Genomic DNA, 16,017 nt, shown 5'->3' with positions numbered 1-16,017 from the left:
CTCGTGAAAGATTTCTGTAATAGATAATTGATCTCTAACTGCGAACGTGATATCATCAGCAAACTGATCGAGTTTATGCTCGTATCTCCCCAGTTGGATACCATGTATATTGGCATTTAATTGTACCGATCTTGCTAGGGGCTCTATATTGATGGCGTAGAGAAGCATACTTAACGGGCATCCTTGTCTAATTCCTTGCCCTATATCGATTTCCTGCGTGAGTCTACCGTTTACATCTACCTGACTTTTAATTCCGTAATACATGCTTTTAATTGCTTTTGAGATTCTATTTCCAAGTCCAATTTGATGTAAAATTTTAAATAAGAAGTCATGATTCACTCTATCAAAAGCTTTAAGATTGTCTATTATTATTAGTGATCCGGGGATATTTTTCATTTTGCAGTGTCTAATTATAGCGTCTATATTATAATGAACATCTTCCATACATCTTTGCTTGAGTGCGCATTTCTGGGATGGACTTATGATCTTGTTTAGTACTGGTTCTAATCGTTTAACAAGGATTCTTGATAGGATTTTATAGTCTGCATTGAGCGTTGTGATTGGCCTCCAATTTTTTAAATTTGTTTTGTCTCCCTTCTTGTATACTAATTTAACTTTCGCTATGGTAGCAGATTTTGGTATTTGGCCGAAATATAATATGTTATTCATAAGTTGAGTAAATTGCTTTTTAATAGAGTTCCAGAAGGTCAGGTAGAATTCTTTGGATAGACCATCAAATCCTGGGGATTTATCGTTTCCCATAAATTTTATCGCCCTATATACCTCTTCTTGTGAGATATAACTTTCTAGTATGATATTATCCTCATCTGCAATTTTAGAAGAGCCCATTAAGTTTAGATAACGATTTTGGTATTGTTCTTGCATTATATTCTCTTTGCCCCATAGGTTCTTATAGAAACTTTCTACTATTGATATGATCTCCCCGGGATTTGTTTTTACATTTTGGTCATTTGTCACCAGCTCTTCTATTGTTGTTTGCCTAGATCTGCGCCGGATTTTTTCAGAAAAGGTTTTGGTGGGCCTTTCCCCTTCTTCAAGGTTTTTCATTTTTGCCATTAGTATGTCCCTTTTGTTTCGTTCATCTTGAATTATCTCGATCTGCGATTTTAGCCTTTTGATTTCGATCATGTTTTCCTCTTTCCCCTCATTGATTAGTATATCAAATCTTTTTGGATTTAAAGTCCAACGCTCTACCGACTGAGCTAACCGGGCTACGGTCTGCATTAAAACAAAAGATATAACACATGGTAAAAATCAATGTTTTAGCAGCTAATACACATATAAGTGTGTTTCTGCATTGTGATATGTCCAACGCCATCTATACACAATCCAATCTTCCCGGAACAAAGATGCTCTACCGACTGAGCTGACCGGGCTACGGTCCGCGTTACGAAACACATACCGGATCGTCGGAATCTGTTTATTAAGCAGCTAATACAATTATAAGTGTGTTTGTGCATTGTGCAATGTCCAACACCAGCTATACACAATCTAACGTGAATTTTCTCAGCGTGATTTATTTTTACAAATTGAACCTTTCCGGAACAAAGAGGCGCCCGATAGCGCACTTGACTACTTCAGTAATCAGTAATCAGTAGTTTATTTCTAACCATACTTAAAATAGGCACAAACATACAAATTGCAATAAATTAAATTATAAATTGGCCATATTTCAGGGTGAAGATCGTTGGATCGTTGGATAAAAAGTTCAACACTCTACCGATTGAGCTAACCGGGCTACGGTCTGCATTAAAACAAAAGACATAACAAATGATAAAAATGAATGATTTAGCAGCTAATACAAGTATAAATAAGTGTGTTTGTGCATTGTGCTATGTCCAACACCAGATATACACAATCTAACGTTAATCTTCTCAGCGTGACCTATTTTTACAAATTGAACCTTTCCGGAACAAAGAGGCGCCCGATAGCGCACTTGACTCCTTGATCGTTGGATAAAAATTTCAACACTCTACCGATTGAGCTAACCGGGCTACGGTCTGCATTAAATCAAAAGACATAACGGATGATAAAAGTCAACGATTTAGCAGCTAATACAATTATAAGTGTGTTTGTGCATTTTGCTATGTCCAACGCCATCTATACACAATCCAATCTTCCCGGAACAAAGACGCTCTACCGACTGAGGTAACTCTACCGACTGAGCTAACCGGGCTACGGTCCGCGTTAAACGAAACATATACCGGATCGTCGGAATCTGTTTATTAAGCAGCTAATACAATTATAAGTGTGATTGTTCATTGTGCTATGTCCAACACCAGCTATACACAATCTAACGTTAATCTACTCAGCGTGATCTATTTTTACAAATTGAACTATTCCGGAACAAAGAGGCGCCCGATAGCGCACTTGACTCCTTGATCGTTGGATGAAAATTTCAACACTTTACCAATTGAGCAAAATGGGCTACGGTCTGCATTAATTGAAACAAAAGATATAACGGATGATAAAAGTCAATGATTTAGCAGCTAATACAATTATAAGTGTGTTTGTGCATTTTGCTATGTCCAACGCCAGCTATACACAATCTAATCTTCCCGGAACAAAGACGCCCCACCGGCTGTGGTAACCGGGCTACGGTCTGCGTTGGAACTAAGGACATATTCTTTAATGCGTGATCTTTTTTACAAATTGAACCTTTCCGGAACAAAGAGGCGCCCGATAAGGGACTTGAACCCTTGACCGTTGGATTAAAAGTCCAACGCTCTACCGACTGAGCTAACCGGGCTACGGTGTGCAGTCAAACAAAAGACATGACGGATGATAAAAATCAATGAATTAGCAGCTAATACAATTATAGGTGTATTTGTGCATTGTGCTACGTCCATCGCCAGCAATACACAACCTAATCTTCTCGGAACAAAGACGCTCCACCGGCTGTGGTAACCGGGCTACGTTCTGTGTTGGAACTAAGGACATATTCTTTACTGCGGGATCTTTTTTACAAATAGATCCTTCCCGCAAAAAAAGGTGCCCGATAAGGGACTTGAACCCTTGACCGTTGGATTAAAAGTCCAACGATCTTCCGACTGAGCTAACCGGGCTACGGTCCGCGTTAAAACAAAAGACATAACGGATGATAAAAATCAAAAATTTTGCAGCTAATACAATTATAAGTGTGTTTGTGCATTGTGCTATGTCCAACACCAGCTATACACAATCTAACGTTAATCTTCTCAGCGTGATCTATTTTTACAAATTGAACATTTCCGGAACAAAGGGCGCCCGATAGCGCACTTGACTCCTTGATCGTTGTATAAAAAGTTTAACACTCCACCGATTGAGCTAACCGGGCTACGGTCTGCATTAAAACAAAAGACATAACAGACGATAAAAATCTATGATTTAGCAGCTAATACAATTATAAGTGTGTTTGTGTTAGCGCACTTGACTCCTTGATCGTTGGATAAAAAGTTTAACGCTCTACCGACTGAGCTAACCGGGCTACGGTGTGCAGTCAAACAAAAGACATGACGGATGATAAAAATCAATGAATTAGCAGCTAATACTATTATAAGTGTGTTTGTGCATTGTGCTATGTCCATCGCCAGCTATACACAATATATTCTTCTCGAAACAAAGACGCTCCCCCGGCTGTGGTAATCGGGCTACGGTCTGCGTTGGAACTAAGGACATAGTCTTTAATGCGTGATCTTTTTTAAAAATTGAACCTTTCCAGAACAAAGAGGCGCCCGATAGCGCACTTGACTCCTTGATCGTTGGATGAAAATTTCAACACTCTACCGATTGAACTAACTGGGCTACGGTCTGCATTAAAACCAAAGACATAACGGATTATAAAAATCAATGATTTAGCAGCTAACACAATTATAAGTGTGTTTTGCATTGTGCTATGTCTATCGCCAGCTATACACAATCTAATCTTCTCGGAACAAAGACGCTCCAGCGGCTGTGGTAACCGGGCTACGTCTGCGTTGGAACTAAGGACATATTCTTTACTGCGTGATCTTTTTTACAAATAGATCCTTTCCGCAAAAAAAGGCGCCCGATCAGGGACTTGAACCCTTGATCGTTGGATTAAAAGTCCAACGCTCTACCGACTGAGCTAACCGGGCTACGGTCCGCGTTAAAACAAAAGACATAACGGATGATAAAAATGAAAAATGTTGCAGCTAATAAAATTATAAGTGTGTTTGTGCATTGTGCTATGTCCAACACCAGCTGTATACAATCTAACGTTAATCTTCTCAGCGTGATCTATTTTTACAAATTGAAACTTTCCGGAACAAAGAGGCGCCCGATAGCGCACTTGACTCCTTGATCGTTGGATAAAAAGTTTAACACTCTACCATTTGAGCTAACCGGGCCACGGTCTGCATTAAAACAAAAGACATAACGGACGATAAAAATCAATGATTTAGCAGCTAATACAATTATAAGTGTGTTTGTGCATTTTGCTATGTCCAACGCAAGCTATACACAATCTAATCTTCCCGAACAAAGACGCTCCACCGGCTGTGGTAACCGGGCTACGGTCTGCGTTGGAACTAAGGACATATTCTTTAATGCGTGATCTTTTTTACAAATTGAACCTTCCCGGAACAAAGAGGCGCCCGATAAGGGACTTGAACCCTTGACCGTTGGATTAAAAGTCCAACGCTCTACCGACTGAGCTAACCGGGCTACGGTGTGCAGTCAAACAATAGACATGACGGATGATAAAAATCAATGAATTAGCAGCTAATACAATTATAAGTGTGTTTGTGCATTGTGCTACGTCCATCGCCAGCTATACACAATCTAATCTTCTCTGAACAAAGACGCTCCACCGGCTGTGGTAACCGGGCTACGGTCTGCGTTGGAACTATGGACATATTCTTTAATGCGTGATCTTTTTTACAAATTGAACCTTCCCGGAACAAAGAGGCGCCCGATAAGGGACTTGAACCCTTGACCGTTGGATTAAAAGTCCAACGCTCTACCGACTGAGCTAACCGGGCTACGGTGTGCAGTCAAACAAAAGACATGACGGATGATAAAAATCAATGAATTAGCAGCTAATACAATTATAAGTGTATTTGTGCATTGTGCTACGTCCATCGCCAGCTATACACAATCTAATCTTCTCGGAACAAAGACGCTCCACCGGCTGTGGTAACCGGACTACGTCCTGTGTTGGAACTAAGGACATATTCTTTACTGCGGGATCTTTTTTACAAATAGATCCTTCCCGCAAAAAAGGCGCCCGATAAGGGACTTGAACCCTTGACCGTTGGATTAAAAGTCCAACGCTCTACCGACTGAGCTAACCGGGCTACGGTCCGCGTTAAAACAAAAGACATAACGGATGATAAAAAAAAGAAAAAATTTTGCAGCTAACACAATTATAAGTGTGTTTGTGCATTGTGCTATGTCCAACACCAGCTATATACAATCTAACGTTAATCTTCTCTGCGTGATCTATTTTCACAAATTGAAACTTTCCGGAACAAAGAGGCGCCCGATAGCGCACTTGACTCCTTGATCGTTGGATAAAAATTTCAACATTCTACCGATTGAGCTAACCGGGCTACGGTCTGCATTAAATCAAAAGACATAACGGATGATAAAAGTCAACGATTTAGCAGCTAATACAATTATAAGTGTGTTTGTGCATTTTGCTATGTCCAACGCCAGCTATACACAATCTAATCTTCCCGGAACAAAGACGCTCCACCGGCTGTGGTAACCGGGCTACGGTCTGCTTTGGAACTAAGGACATATTCTTTAATGCGTGATCTTTTTTAAAAATTAAACCATTCCGGAACAAAGAGGCGCCCGATAGCGCACTTGACTCCTTGATCGTCGGATGAAAATTTCAACACTCTACCGATTGAGCTAAACGGGCTACGGTCTGCATTAATTGAAACAAAAGATATAACGGATGATAAAAGTCAATGATTTAGCAGCTAAAACAATTATAAGTGTGTTTGTGCATTTTGCTATGTCCAACGCCAGCTATACACAATCTAATCTTCCCGGAACAAAGACGCTCCACCGGCTGTGGAACCGGGCTACGGTCTGCGTTGGAACAAAGGACATATTCTTTAATGCGTGATCTTTTTTACAAATTGAACCTTCCCGGAACAAAGGGACTTGAACCCTTAACCGTTGGATTAAAATTCCAACGCTCTACCGACTGAGCTAACCGGGCTACGGTGTGCAGTCAAACAAAAGACATGACGGATGATAAAAATCAATGAATTAGCAGCTAATACAATTATAAGTGGGTTTGTGCATTGTGCTATGTCAATCGCCAGCTATACACAATCTAATCTTCTCGGAACAAAGACGCTCCACCGGCTGTGGTAACCGGGCTACGGTCTGCGTTGGAAATAAGGACATATTCTTTACTGTGTGATCTTTTTTAAAAATTGATCCTTCCCGCAAAAAAAGGCGCCCGATAAGGGACTTGAACCCTTAACCGTTGGATTAAAAGTCCAACGCTCTACCGACTGAGCTAACCGGGGTACGGTCTGCATTAAAACAAAAGATATAACAGATAGTAAAAATAAATGTTTTAGCAGCTAATACACATATAAGTGTGTTTCTGCATTGTGATATGTCCAACGCCAGCTATACACAATCTAATCTTCCCGGAACAAAGACGCTCCCCCGGCTGTGGTAATCGGGCTACAGTCTGCGTTGGAACTAAGGACATATTCTTTAATGCGTGATCTTTTTTAAAAATTAAACCATTCCGGAACAAAGAGGCGCCCGATAGCGCACTTGACTCCTTGATCGATGGATGAAAATTTTAACACTCTACCGATTGAGCTAAATGGGCTACGGTCTGCATTAATTGGAACAAAAGATATAACGGACGATAAAAGTCAATGATTTAGCAGCTAATACAATTATAAGTGTGTTTGTGCATTTTGCTATGTCCAACGCCAGCTATACACAATCTAATCTTCCCGGAACAAAGACGCTCCACCGGCTGTGGTAACCGGGCTACGGTCTGCGTTGGAACTAAGGACATATTCTTTAATGGGTGATCTTTTTTACAAATTGAACCCTCCCGGAACAAAGAGGCGCCCGATAAGGGACTTGAACCCTTGACCGTTGGATTAAAAGTCCAACGCTCTACCGACTGAGCTAACCGGGCTACGGTGTGCAGTCAAACAATAGATATGACGGATGATAAAAATCAATGAATTAGCAGCTAATACAATTATAAGTGTGTTTGTGCATTGTGCTACGTCCATCGCCAGCTATACACAATCTAATCTTTTCGGAACAAAGACGCTCCACATTCTGTGGTAACCGGGCTACGGTCTGCGTTGGAACTATGGACATATTCTGTAATGCGTGATCTTTTTTACAAATTGAACCTTCCCGGAACAAAGAGGCGCCCGATAAGGGACTTGAACCCTTGACCGTTGGATTAAAAGTCCAACGCTCTACCGACTGAGCTAACCGGGCTACGGTGTGCAGTCAAACAAAAGACATGACGGATGATAAAAATCAATGAATTAGCAGCTAATACAATTATAAGTGTATTTGTGCATTGTGCTACGTCCATCGCCAGCTATACACAATCTAATCTTCTCGGAACAAAGACGCTCCACCGGCTGTGGTGACCGGACTACGTTCTGTGTTGGAACTAAGGACATATTCTTTACTGCGTGATCTTTTTTACAAATAGATCCTTTCCGCAAAAAAAGGCGCCCGATCAGGGACTTGAACCCTTGACCGTTGGATTAAAATTCTAACGCTCTACCGACTGAGCTAAACGGGCTACGGTCCGCGTTAAAACAAAAGACATAACGGATGATAAAAATGAAAAATTTTGCAGCTAATACAATTATAAGTGTGTTTGTGCATTGTGCTATTAAAAGTCCAACGCTCTACCGACTGAGCTAACCGGGCTACGGTCTGCATTAGAACAAAAGATATAACACATGGTAAAAATCAATGTTTTAGCAGCTAATACACATATAAGTGTGTTTCTGCATTGTGATATGTCCAACGCCATCTATACACAATCCAATCTTCCCGGAACAAAGACGCTCTACCGATTGAGCTAACCGGGCTACGGTCCGCGTTAAACGAAACACATACCGGATCGTCGGAATCTGTTTATTAGGCAGCTAATACAATTATAAGTGTGTTTGTGCATTGTGCAATGTCCAACACCAGCTATACACAATCTAACGTGAATCTTCTCAGCGTGATTTATTTTTACAAATTGAACCTTTCCGGAACAAAGAGGCGCCCGATAGCGCACTTGACTACTTGATCGTTGGATAAAAAGTTCAACACTCTACCGATTGAGCTAACCGGGCTACGGTCTGCATTAAAACAAAAGACATAACAAATGATAAAAATGAATGATTTAGCAGCTAATACAAGTATAAATAAGTGTGTTTATGCATTGTGCTATGTCCAACGCCAGCTTATACACAATCTAATCTTCCCGGAACAAAGACGCTCCACCGGCTGTGGTAACCGGGCTACGGTCTGCGTATTATTTAATGCGTGATCTTTTTTACAAATTGAACCTTCCCGGAACAAAGAGGCGCCCGATAAGGGACTTGAACCCTTGACCGTTGGATTAAAAGTCCAACGCTCTACCGACTGAGCTAACCGGGCCACGGTCCGCATTGAAGCAAAAGACATGACGGATGATAAAAATCTATGATTTAGCAGCTAATACAATTATAAGTGTGTTTGTGTTAGCGCACTTGACTCCTTGATCGTTGGATAAAAAGTTTAACGCTCTACCGACTGAGCTAACCGGGCTACGGTGTGCAGTCAAACAAAAGACATGACGGATGATAAAAATCAATGAATTAGCAGCTAATATTATTATAAGTGTGTTTGTGCATTGTGCTATGTCCATCGCCAGCTATACACAATATAATCTTCTCGGAACAAAGACGCTCCCCCGGCTGTGGTAATCGGGCTACGGTCTGCGTTGGAACTAAGGACATAGTCTTTAATGCGTGATCATTTTTAAAAATTGAACCTTTCCGGAACAAAGAGGCGCCCGATAGCGCACTTAACTCCTTGATCGTTGGATGAAAATTTCAACACTCTACCGATTGAACTAACTGGGATACGGTCTGCATTAAAACCAAAGACATAACGGATGATAAAAGTCAATGATTTAGCAGCTAATACAATTATAAGTGTGTTTGTGCAATTTGCTATGTCCAACACCAGCTATACACAATCTAATCTTCCCCGAACAAAGACGCTCCACCGGCTGTGGTAACCGGGCTACGGTGTGCAGTCAAACAAAAGACATGACGGATGATAAAAATCAATGATTTAGCAGCTAACACAATTTTAAGTGTGTTTGTGCATTGTGCTATGTCCATCGCCAGCTATACACAATCTAATCTTCTCGGAACAAAGACGCTCCACCGGCTGTGGTAACCGGGCTACGGCTACGGCGTGTTCATTTTTACAAATTGAACCTTCCCGAAACAAAGAGGCGCCCGATAAGGGACTTGAACCCTTGACCGTTGGATTTAAATTATTATTTTTTTTTTTTTTTTTTTTTTGCGGATCAGAATTTTGCAAGGCACAGATCAGTGTCTAATGCCACGTCATATCCGTGTCATATCGTTATAACGCTTCATAAGCATGCCACTGCATAAGCAGCAGTCATAAACTTATGGAGGCTTCAGTATCTGCCGCGCCATTGCACAGCACAAACTTCCACCCCGGGGTTCGGTATACACTGTATGTCACAGCATAACTTTCGCCCAGGGCTTCCGTCTGCACCATGCATAGCATAGCTCAACTTCCGCCCCCCGGCTTCCGTACATACTGCGTGACGCTTAACACGCACACAGCATGACATCCACCGTGAAGCTTCCGATTCATCACGTCCGCTTAATATGTGATGGTATTTCCGACATAAAAAATGAATAAAATTGCAGAGTCCACTTGGGCAGATATGCTTTTGTTTATGGTGGATTGCGTTATGTAGCTGAATATCCATTTAGGATCTCCTTCCAGTTATTTACTATTCCGAGAAAATTAAGGTTAGTAAAAGTGTTCTCCATTGTGTTTAAAAATTGTGTAAAGTGAGATATTGTTTTTGAAATTATGTCATCGTCCATAAGTGTGTTTGTGCATTGTGCAATGTCCAACACCAGCTATACACAATCTAACGTGAATCTTCTCAGCGTGATTTATTTTTATATTAGATTTATGTAATAGATAATTGATCTCTAACTGCGAACGTGATATCATCAGCAAACTGATCGAGTTTATGCTCGTATCTCCCCAGTTGGATACCATGTATATTGGCATTTAATTGTACCGATCTTGCTAGGGGCTCTATATTGATGGCGTAGAGAAGCATACTTAACGGGCATCCTTGTCTAATATCGATTTCCTGCGTGAGTCTACCGTTTACATCTACCTGACTTTTAATTCCGTAATACATGCTTTTAATTGCTTTTGAGATTCTATTTCCAAGTCCAATTTGATGTAAAATTTTAAATAAGAAGTCATGATTCACTCTATCAAAAGCTTTAAGATTGTCTATTATTATTAGTGATCCGGGGATATTTTTCATTTTGCAGTGTCTAATTATAGCGTCTATATTATAATGAACATCTTCCATACATCTTTGCTTGAGTGCGCATTTCTGGGATGGACTTATGATTTTGTTTAGTACTGGTTCTAATCGTTTAACAAGGATTCTTGATAGGATTTTATAGTCTGCATTGAGCGTTGTGATTGGCCTCCAATTTTTTAAATTTGTTTTGTCTCCCTTCTTGTATACTAATTTAACTTTCGCTATGGTAGCAGATTTTGGTATTTGGCCGAAATATAATATGTTATTCATAAGTTGAGTAAATTGCTTTTTAATAGAGTTCCAGAAGGTCAGGTAGAATTCTTTGGATAGACCATCAAATCCTGGGGATTTATCGTTTCCCATAAATTTTATCGCCCTATATACCTCTTCTTGTGAGATATAACTTTCTAGTATGATATTATCCTCATCTGCAATTTTAGAAGAGCCCATTAAGTTTAGATAACGATTTTGGTATTGTTCTTGCATTATATTCTCTTTGCCCCATAGGTTCTTATAGAAACTTTCTACTATTGATATGATCTCCCCGGGATTTGTTTTTACATTTTGGTCATTTGTCACCAGCTCTTCTATTGTTGTTTGCCTAGATCTGCGCCGGATTTTTTCAGAAAAGGTTTTGGTGGGCCTTTCCCCTTCTTCAAGGTTTTTCATTTTTGCCATTAGTATGTCCCTTTTGTTTCGTTCATCTTGAATTATCTCGATCTGCGATTTTAGCCTTTTGATTTCGATCATGTTTTCCGCTTTCCCCTCATTGATTAGTATATCAAATCTTTTTGGATTTAAAGTCCAACGCTCTACCGACTGAGCTAACCGGGCTACGGTCTGCATTAAAACAAAAGATATAACACATGGTAAAAATCAATGTTTTAGCAGCTAATACACATATAAGTGTGTTTCTGCATTGTGATATGTCCAACGCCATCTATACACAATCCAATCTTCCCGGAACAAAGATGCTCTACCGACTGAGCTGACCGGGCTACGGTCCGCGTTACGAAACACATACCGGATCGTCGGAATCTGTTTATTAAGCAGCTAATACAATTATAAGTGTGTTTGTGCATTGTGCAATGTCCAACACCAGCTATACACAATCTAACGTGAATCTTCTCAGCGTGATTTATTTTTACAAATTGAACCTTTCCGGAACAAAGAGGCGCCCGATAGCGCACTTGACTACTTCAGTAATCAGTAATCAGTAGTTTATTTCTAACCATACTTAAAATAGGCACAAACATACAAATTGCAATAAATTAAATTATAAATTGGCCATATTTCAGGGTGAAGATCGTTGGATCGTTGGATAAAAAGTTCAACACTCTACCGATTGAGCTAACCGGGCTACGGTCTGCATTAAAACAAAAGACATAACAAATGATAAAAATGAATGATTTTAGCAGCTAATACAAGTATAAATAAGTGTGTTTGTGCATTGTGCTATGTCCAACACCAGATATACACAATCTAACGTTAATCTTCTCAGCGTGACCTATTTTTACAAATTGAACCTTTCCGGAACAAAGAGGCGCCCGATAGCGCACTTGACTCCTTGATCGTTGGATAAAAATTTCAACACTCTACCGATTGAGCTAACCGGGCTACGGTCTGCATTAAATCAAAAGACATAACGGATGATAAAAGTCAACGATTTAGCAGCTAATACAATTATAAGTGTGTTTGTGCATTTTGCTATGTCCAACGCCATCTATACACAATCCAATCTTCCCGGAACAAAGACGCTCTACCGACTGAGGTAACTCTACCGACTGAGCTAACCGGGCTACGGTCCGCGTTAAACGAAACATATACCGGATCGTCGGAATCTGTTTATTAAGCAGCTAATACAATTATAAGTGTGATTGTTCATTGTGCTATGTCCAACACCAGCTATACACAATCTAACGTTAATCTACTCAGCGTGATCTATTTTTACAAATTGAACTATTCCGGAACAAAGAGGCGCCCGATAGCGCACTTGACTCCTTGATCGTTGGATGAAAATTTCAACACTTTACCAATTGAGCAAAATGGGCTACGGTCTGCATTAATTGAAACAAAAGATATAACGGATGATAAAAGTCAATGATTTAGCAGCTAATACAATTATAAGTGTGTTTGTGCATTTTGCTATGTCCAACGCCAGCTATACACAATCTAATCTTCCCGGAACAAAGACGCCCCACCGGCTGTGGTAACCGGGCTACGGTCTGCGTTGGAACTAAGGACATATTCTTTAATGCGTGATCTTTTTTACAAATTGAACCTTCCCGGAACAAAGAGGCGCCCGATAAGGGACTTGAACCCTTGACCGTTGGATTAAAAGTCCAACGCTCTACCGACTGAGCTAACCGGGCTACGGTGTGCAGTCAAACAAAAGACATGACGGATGATAAAAATCAATGAATTAGCAGCTAATACAATTATAGGTGTATTTGTGCATTGTGCTACGTCCATCGCCAGCAATACACAACCTAATCTTCTCGGAACAAAGACGCTCCACCGGCTGTGGTAACCGGGCTACGTTCTGTGTTGGAACTAAGGACATATTCTTTACTGCGGGATCTTTTTTACAAATAGATCCTTCCCGCAAAAAAGGTGCCCGATAAGGGACTTGAACCCTTGACCGTTGGATTAAAAGTCCAACGATCTTCCGACTGAGCTAACCGGGCTACGGTCCGCGTTAAAACAAAAGACATAACGGATGATAAAAATCAAAAATTTTGCAGCTAATACAATTATAAGTGTGTTTGTGCATTGTGCTATGTCCAACACCAGCTATACACAATCTAACGTTAATCTTCTCAGCGTGATCTATTTTTACAAATTGAACATTTCCGGAACAAAGGGCGCCCGATAGCGCACTTGACTCCTTGATCGTTGTATAAAAAGTTTAACACTCCACCGATTGAGCTAACCGGGCTACGGTCTGCATTAAAACAAAAGACATAACAGACGATAAAAATCTATGATTTAGCAGCTAATACAATTATAAGTGTTTTGTGTTAGCGCACTTGACTCCTTGATCGTTGGATAAAAAGTTTAACGCTCTACCGACTGAGCTAACCGGGCTACGGTGTGCAGACAAACAAAAGACATGACGGATGATAAAAATCAATGAATTAGCAGCTAATACTATTATAAGTGTGTGTGTGCATTGTGCTATGTCCATCGCCAGCTATACACAATATAATCTTCTCGAAACAAAGACGCTCCCCCGGCTGTGGTAATCGGGCTACGGTCTGCGTTGGAACTAAGGACATAGTCTTTAATGCGTGATCTTTTTTAAAAATTGAACCTTTCCAGAACAAAGAGGCGCCCGATAGCGCACTTGACTCCTTGATCGTTGGATGAAAATTTCAACACTCTACCGATTGAACTAACTGGGCTACGGTCTGCATTAAAACCAAAGACATAACGGATTATAAAAATCAATGATTTAGCAGCTAACACAATTATAAGTGTGTTTTGCATTGTGCTATGTCTATCGCCAGCTATACACAATCTAATCTTCTCGGAACAAAGACGCTCCAGCGGCTGTGGTAACCGGGCTACGTCTGCGTTGGAACTAAGGACATATTCTTTACTGCGTGATCTTTTTTACAAATAGATCCTTTCCGCAAAAAAATGCGCCCGATCAGGGACTTGAACCCTTGATCGTTGGATTAAAAGTCCAATGCTCTACCGACTGAGCTAACCGGGCTACGGTCCGCGTTAAAACAAAAGACATAACGGATGATAAAAATGAAAAATGTTGCAGCTAATAAAATTATAAGTGTGTTTGTGCATTGTGCTATGTCCAACACCAGCTGTATACAATCTAACGTTAATCTTCTCAGCGTGATCTATTTTTACAAATTGAAACTTTCCGGAACAAAGAGGCGCCCGATAGCGCACTTGACTCCTTGATCGTTGGATAAAAATTTCAACATTCTACCGATTGAGCTAACCGGGCTACGGTCTGCATTAAATCAAAAGACATAACGGATGATAAAAGTCAACGATTTAGCAGCTAATACAATTATAAGTGTGTTTGTGCATTTTGCTATGTCCAACGCCAGCTATACACAATCTAATCTTCCCGGAACAAAGACGCTCCACCGGCTGTGGTAACCGGGCTACGGTCTGCGTTGGAACTAAGGACATATTCTTTAATGCGTGATCTTTTTTAAAAATTAAACCATTCCGGAACAAAGAGGCGCCCGATAGCGCACTTGACTCCTTGATCGTTGGATGAAAATTTCAACACTCTACCGATTGAGCTAAACGGGCTACGGTCTGCATTAATTGAAACAAAAGATATAACGGATGATAAAAGTCAATGATTTAGCAGCTAAAACAATTATAAGTGTGTTTGTGCATTTTGCTATGTCCAACGCCAGCTATACACAATCTAATCTTCCCGGAACAAAGACGCTCCACCGGCTGTGGAACCGGGCTACGGTCTGCGTTGGAACAAAGAACATATTCTTTAATGCGTGATCTTTTTTACAAATTGAACCTTCCCGGAACAAAGGGACTTGAACCCTTAACCGTTGGATTAAAATTCCAACGCTCTACCGACTGAGCTAACCGGGCTACGGTGTGCAGTCAAACAAAAGACATGACGGATGATAAAAATCAATGAATTAGCAGCTAATACAATTATAAGTGGGTTTGTGCATTGTGCTATGTCAATCGCCAGCTATACACAATCTAATCTTCTCGGAACAAAGACGCTCCACCGGCTGTGGTAACCGGGCTACGGTCTGCGTTGGAAATAAGGACATATTCTTTACTGTGTGATCTTTTTTAAAAATTGATCCTTCCCGCAAAAAAAGGCGCCCGATAAGGGACTTGAACCCTTGACCGTTGGATTAAAAGTCCAACGCTCTACCGACTGAGCTAACCGGGGTACGGTCTGCATTAAAACAAAAGATATAACAGATAGTAAAAATAAATGTTTTAGCAGCTAATACACATATAAGTGTGTTTCTGCATTGTGATATGTCCAACGCCAGCTATACACAATCTAATCTTCTCGGAACAAAGACGCTCCAGCGGCTGTGGTAACCGGGCTACGTCTGCGTTGGAACTAAGGACATATTTTTTACTGCGTGATCTTTTTTACAAATAGATCCTTTCCGCAAAAAAAGGCGCCCGATCAGGGACTTGAACCCTTGACCGTTGGATTAAAATTCTAACGCTCTACCGACTGAGCTAAACGGGCTACGGTCCGCGTTAAAACAAAAGACATAACGGATGAAAAAAATGAAAAATTTTGCAGCTAATACAATTATAAGTGTGTTTGTGCATTGTGCTATGTCCAACACCAGCTGTATACAATCTAACGTTAATCTTCTCAGCGTGATCTATTTTTACAAATTGAAACTTTCCGGAACAAAGAGGCGCCCGATAGCGCACTTGACTCCTTGATCGTT

The 16,017-nt window shown here is 40.6% G+C and overlaps 14 non-coding genes across 14 annotated transcripts; all 14 read right to left on the bottom strand.

Annotated features, from left to right (window-relative positions):
- Positions 1–2,697: 2,697 nt before the first annotated feature.
- Trnak-uuu (transfer RNA lysine (anticodon UUU)) lies at positions 2,698–2,770 on the bottom strand. Its single transcript has one exon. It is a non-coding gene; the product is annotated as a tRNA-Lys (tRNA).
- Positions 2,771–3,013: 243 nt separating this feature from the next.
- On the bottom strand, positions 3,014–3,086 carry Trnak-uuu (transfer RNA lysine (anticodon UUU)). The gene has a single exon. It is a non-coding gene; the product is annotated as a tRNA-Lys (tRNA).
- Positions 3,087–4,045: 959 nt separating this feature from the next.
- Positions 4,046–4,118, bottom strand: Trnak-uuu (transfer RNA lysine (anticodon UUU)). Its single transcript has one exon. It is a non-coding gene; the product is annotated as a tRNA-Lys (tRNA).
- A 495-nt stretch (positions 4,119–4,613) lies between these two features.
- On the bottom strand, positions 4,614–4,686 carry Trnak-uuu (transfer RNA lysine (anticodon UUU)). The gene has a single exon. It is a non-coding gene; the product is annotated as a tRNA-Lys (tRNA).
- Positions 4,687–4,930: 244 nt separating this feature from the next.
- Positions 4,931–5,003, bottom strand: Trnak-uuu (transfer RNA lysine (anticodon UUU)). The gene has a single exon. It is a non-coding gene; the product is annotated as a tRNA-Lys (tRNA).
- A 242-nt stretch (positions 5,004–5,245) lies between these two features.
- Positions 5,246–5,318, bottom strand: Trnak-uuu (transfer RNA lysine (anticodon UUU)). The gene has a single exon. It is a non-coding gene; the product is annotated as a tRNA-Lys (tRNA).
- A 1,121-nt stretch (positions 5,319–6,439) lies between these two features.
- Positions 6,440–6,512, bottom strand: Trnak-uuu (transfer RNA lysine (anticodon UUU)). The gene has a single exon. It is a non-coding gene; the product is annotated as a tRNA-Lys (tRNA).
- A 565-nt stretch (positions 6,513–7,077) lies between these two features.
- On the bottom strand, positions 7,078–7,150 carry Trnak-uuu (transfer RNA lysine (anticodon UUU)). Its single transcript has one exon. It is a non-coding gene; the product is annotated as a tRNA-Lys (tRNA).
- A 244-nt stretch (positions 7,151–7,394) lies between these two features.
- Trnak-uuu (transfer RNA lysine (anticodon UUU)) lies at positions 7,395–7,467 on the bottom strand. Its single transcript has one exon. It is a non-coding gene; the product is annotated as a tRNA-Lys (tRNA).
- A 1,097-nt stretch (positions 7,468–8,564) lies between these two features.
- Positions 8,565–8,637, bottom strand: Trnak-uuu (transfer RNA lysine (anticodon UUU)). Its single transcript has one exon. It is a non-coding gene; the product is annotated as a tRNA-Lys (tRNA).
- A 4,244-nt stretch (positions 8,638–12,881) lies between these two features.
- Trnak-uuu (transfer RNA lysine (anticodon UUU)) lies at positions 12,882–12,954 on the bottom strand. Its single transcript has one exon. It is a non-coding gene; the product is annotated as a tRNA-Lys (tRNA).
- A 242-nt stretch (positions 12,955–13,196) lies between these two features.
- Trnak-uuu (transfer RNA lysine (anticodon UUU)) lies at positions 13,197–13,269 on the bottom strand. The gene has a single exon. It is a non-coding gene; the product is annotated as a tRNA-Lys (tRNA).
- A 958-nt stretch (positions 13,270–14,227) lies between these two features.
- Positions 14,228–14,300, bottom strand: Trnak-uuu (transfer RNA lysine (anticodon UUU)). Its single transcript has one exon. It is a non-coding gene; the product is annotated as a tRNA-Lys (tRNA).
- Positions 14,301–15,418: 1,118 nt separating this feature from the next.
- Positions 15,419–15,491, bottom strand: Trnak-uuu (transfer RNA lysine (anticodon UUU)). The gene has a single exon. It is a non-coding gene; the product is annotated as a tRNA-Lys (tRNA).
- Between the last annotated feature and the right edge of the window lie 526 nt (positions 15,492–16,017).

Source organism: Styela clava, chromosome 2, assembly GCF_964204865.1.
Source record: "Styela clava chromosome 2, kaStyClav1.hap1.2, whole genome shotgun sequence".
Taxonomy (NCBI): domain Eukaryota; kingdom Metazoa; phylum Chordata; class Ascidiacea; order Stolidobranchia; family Styelidae; genus Styela; species Styela clava.
Note: the sequence above shows the minus strand (reverse complement) of the source record. Positions and strands in the feature narration are given on the sequence as shown.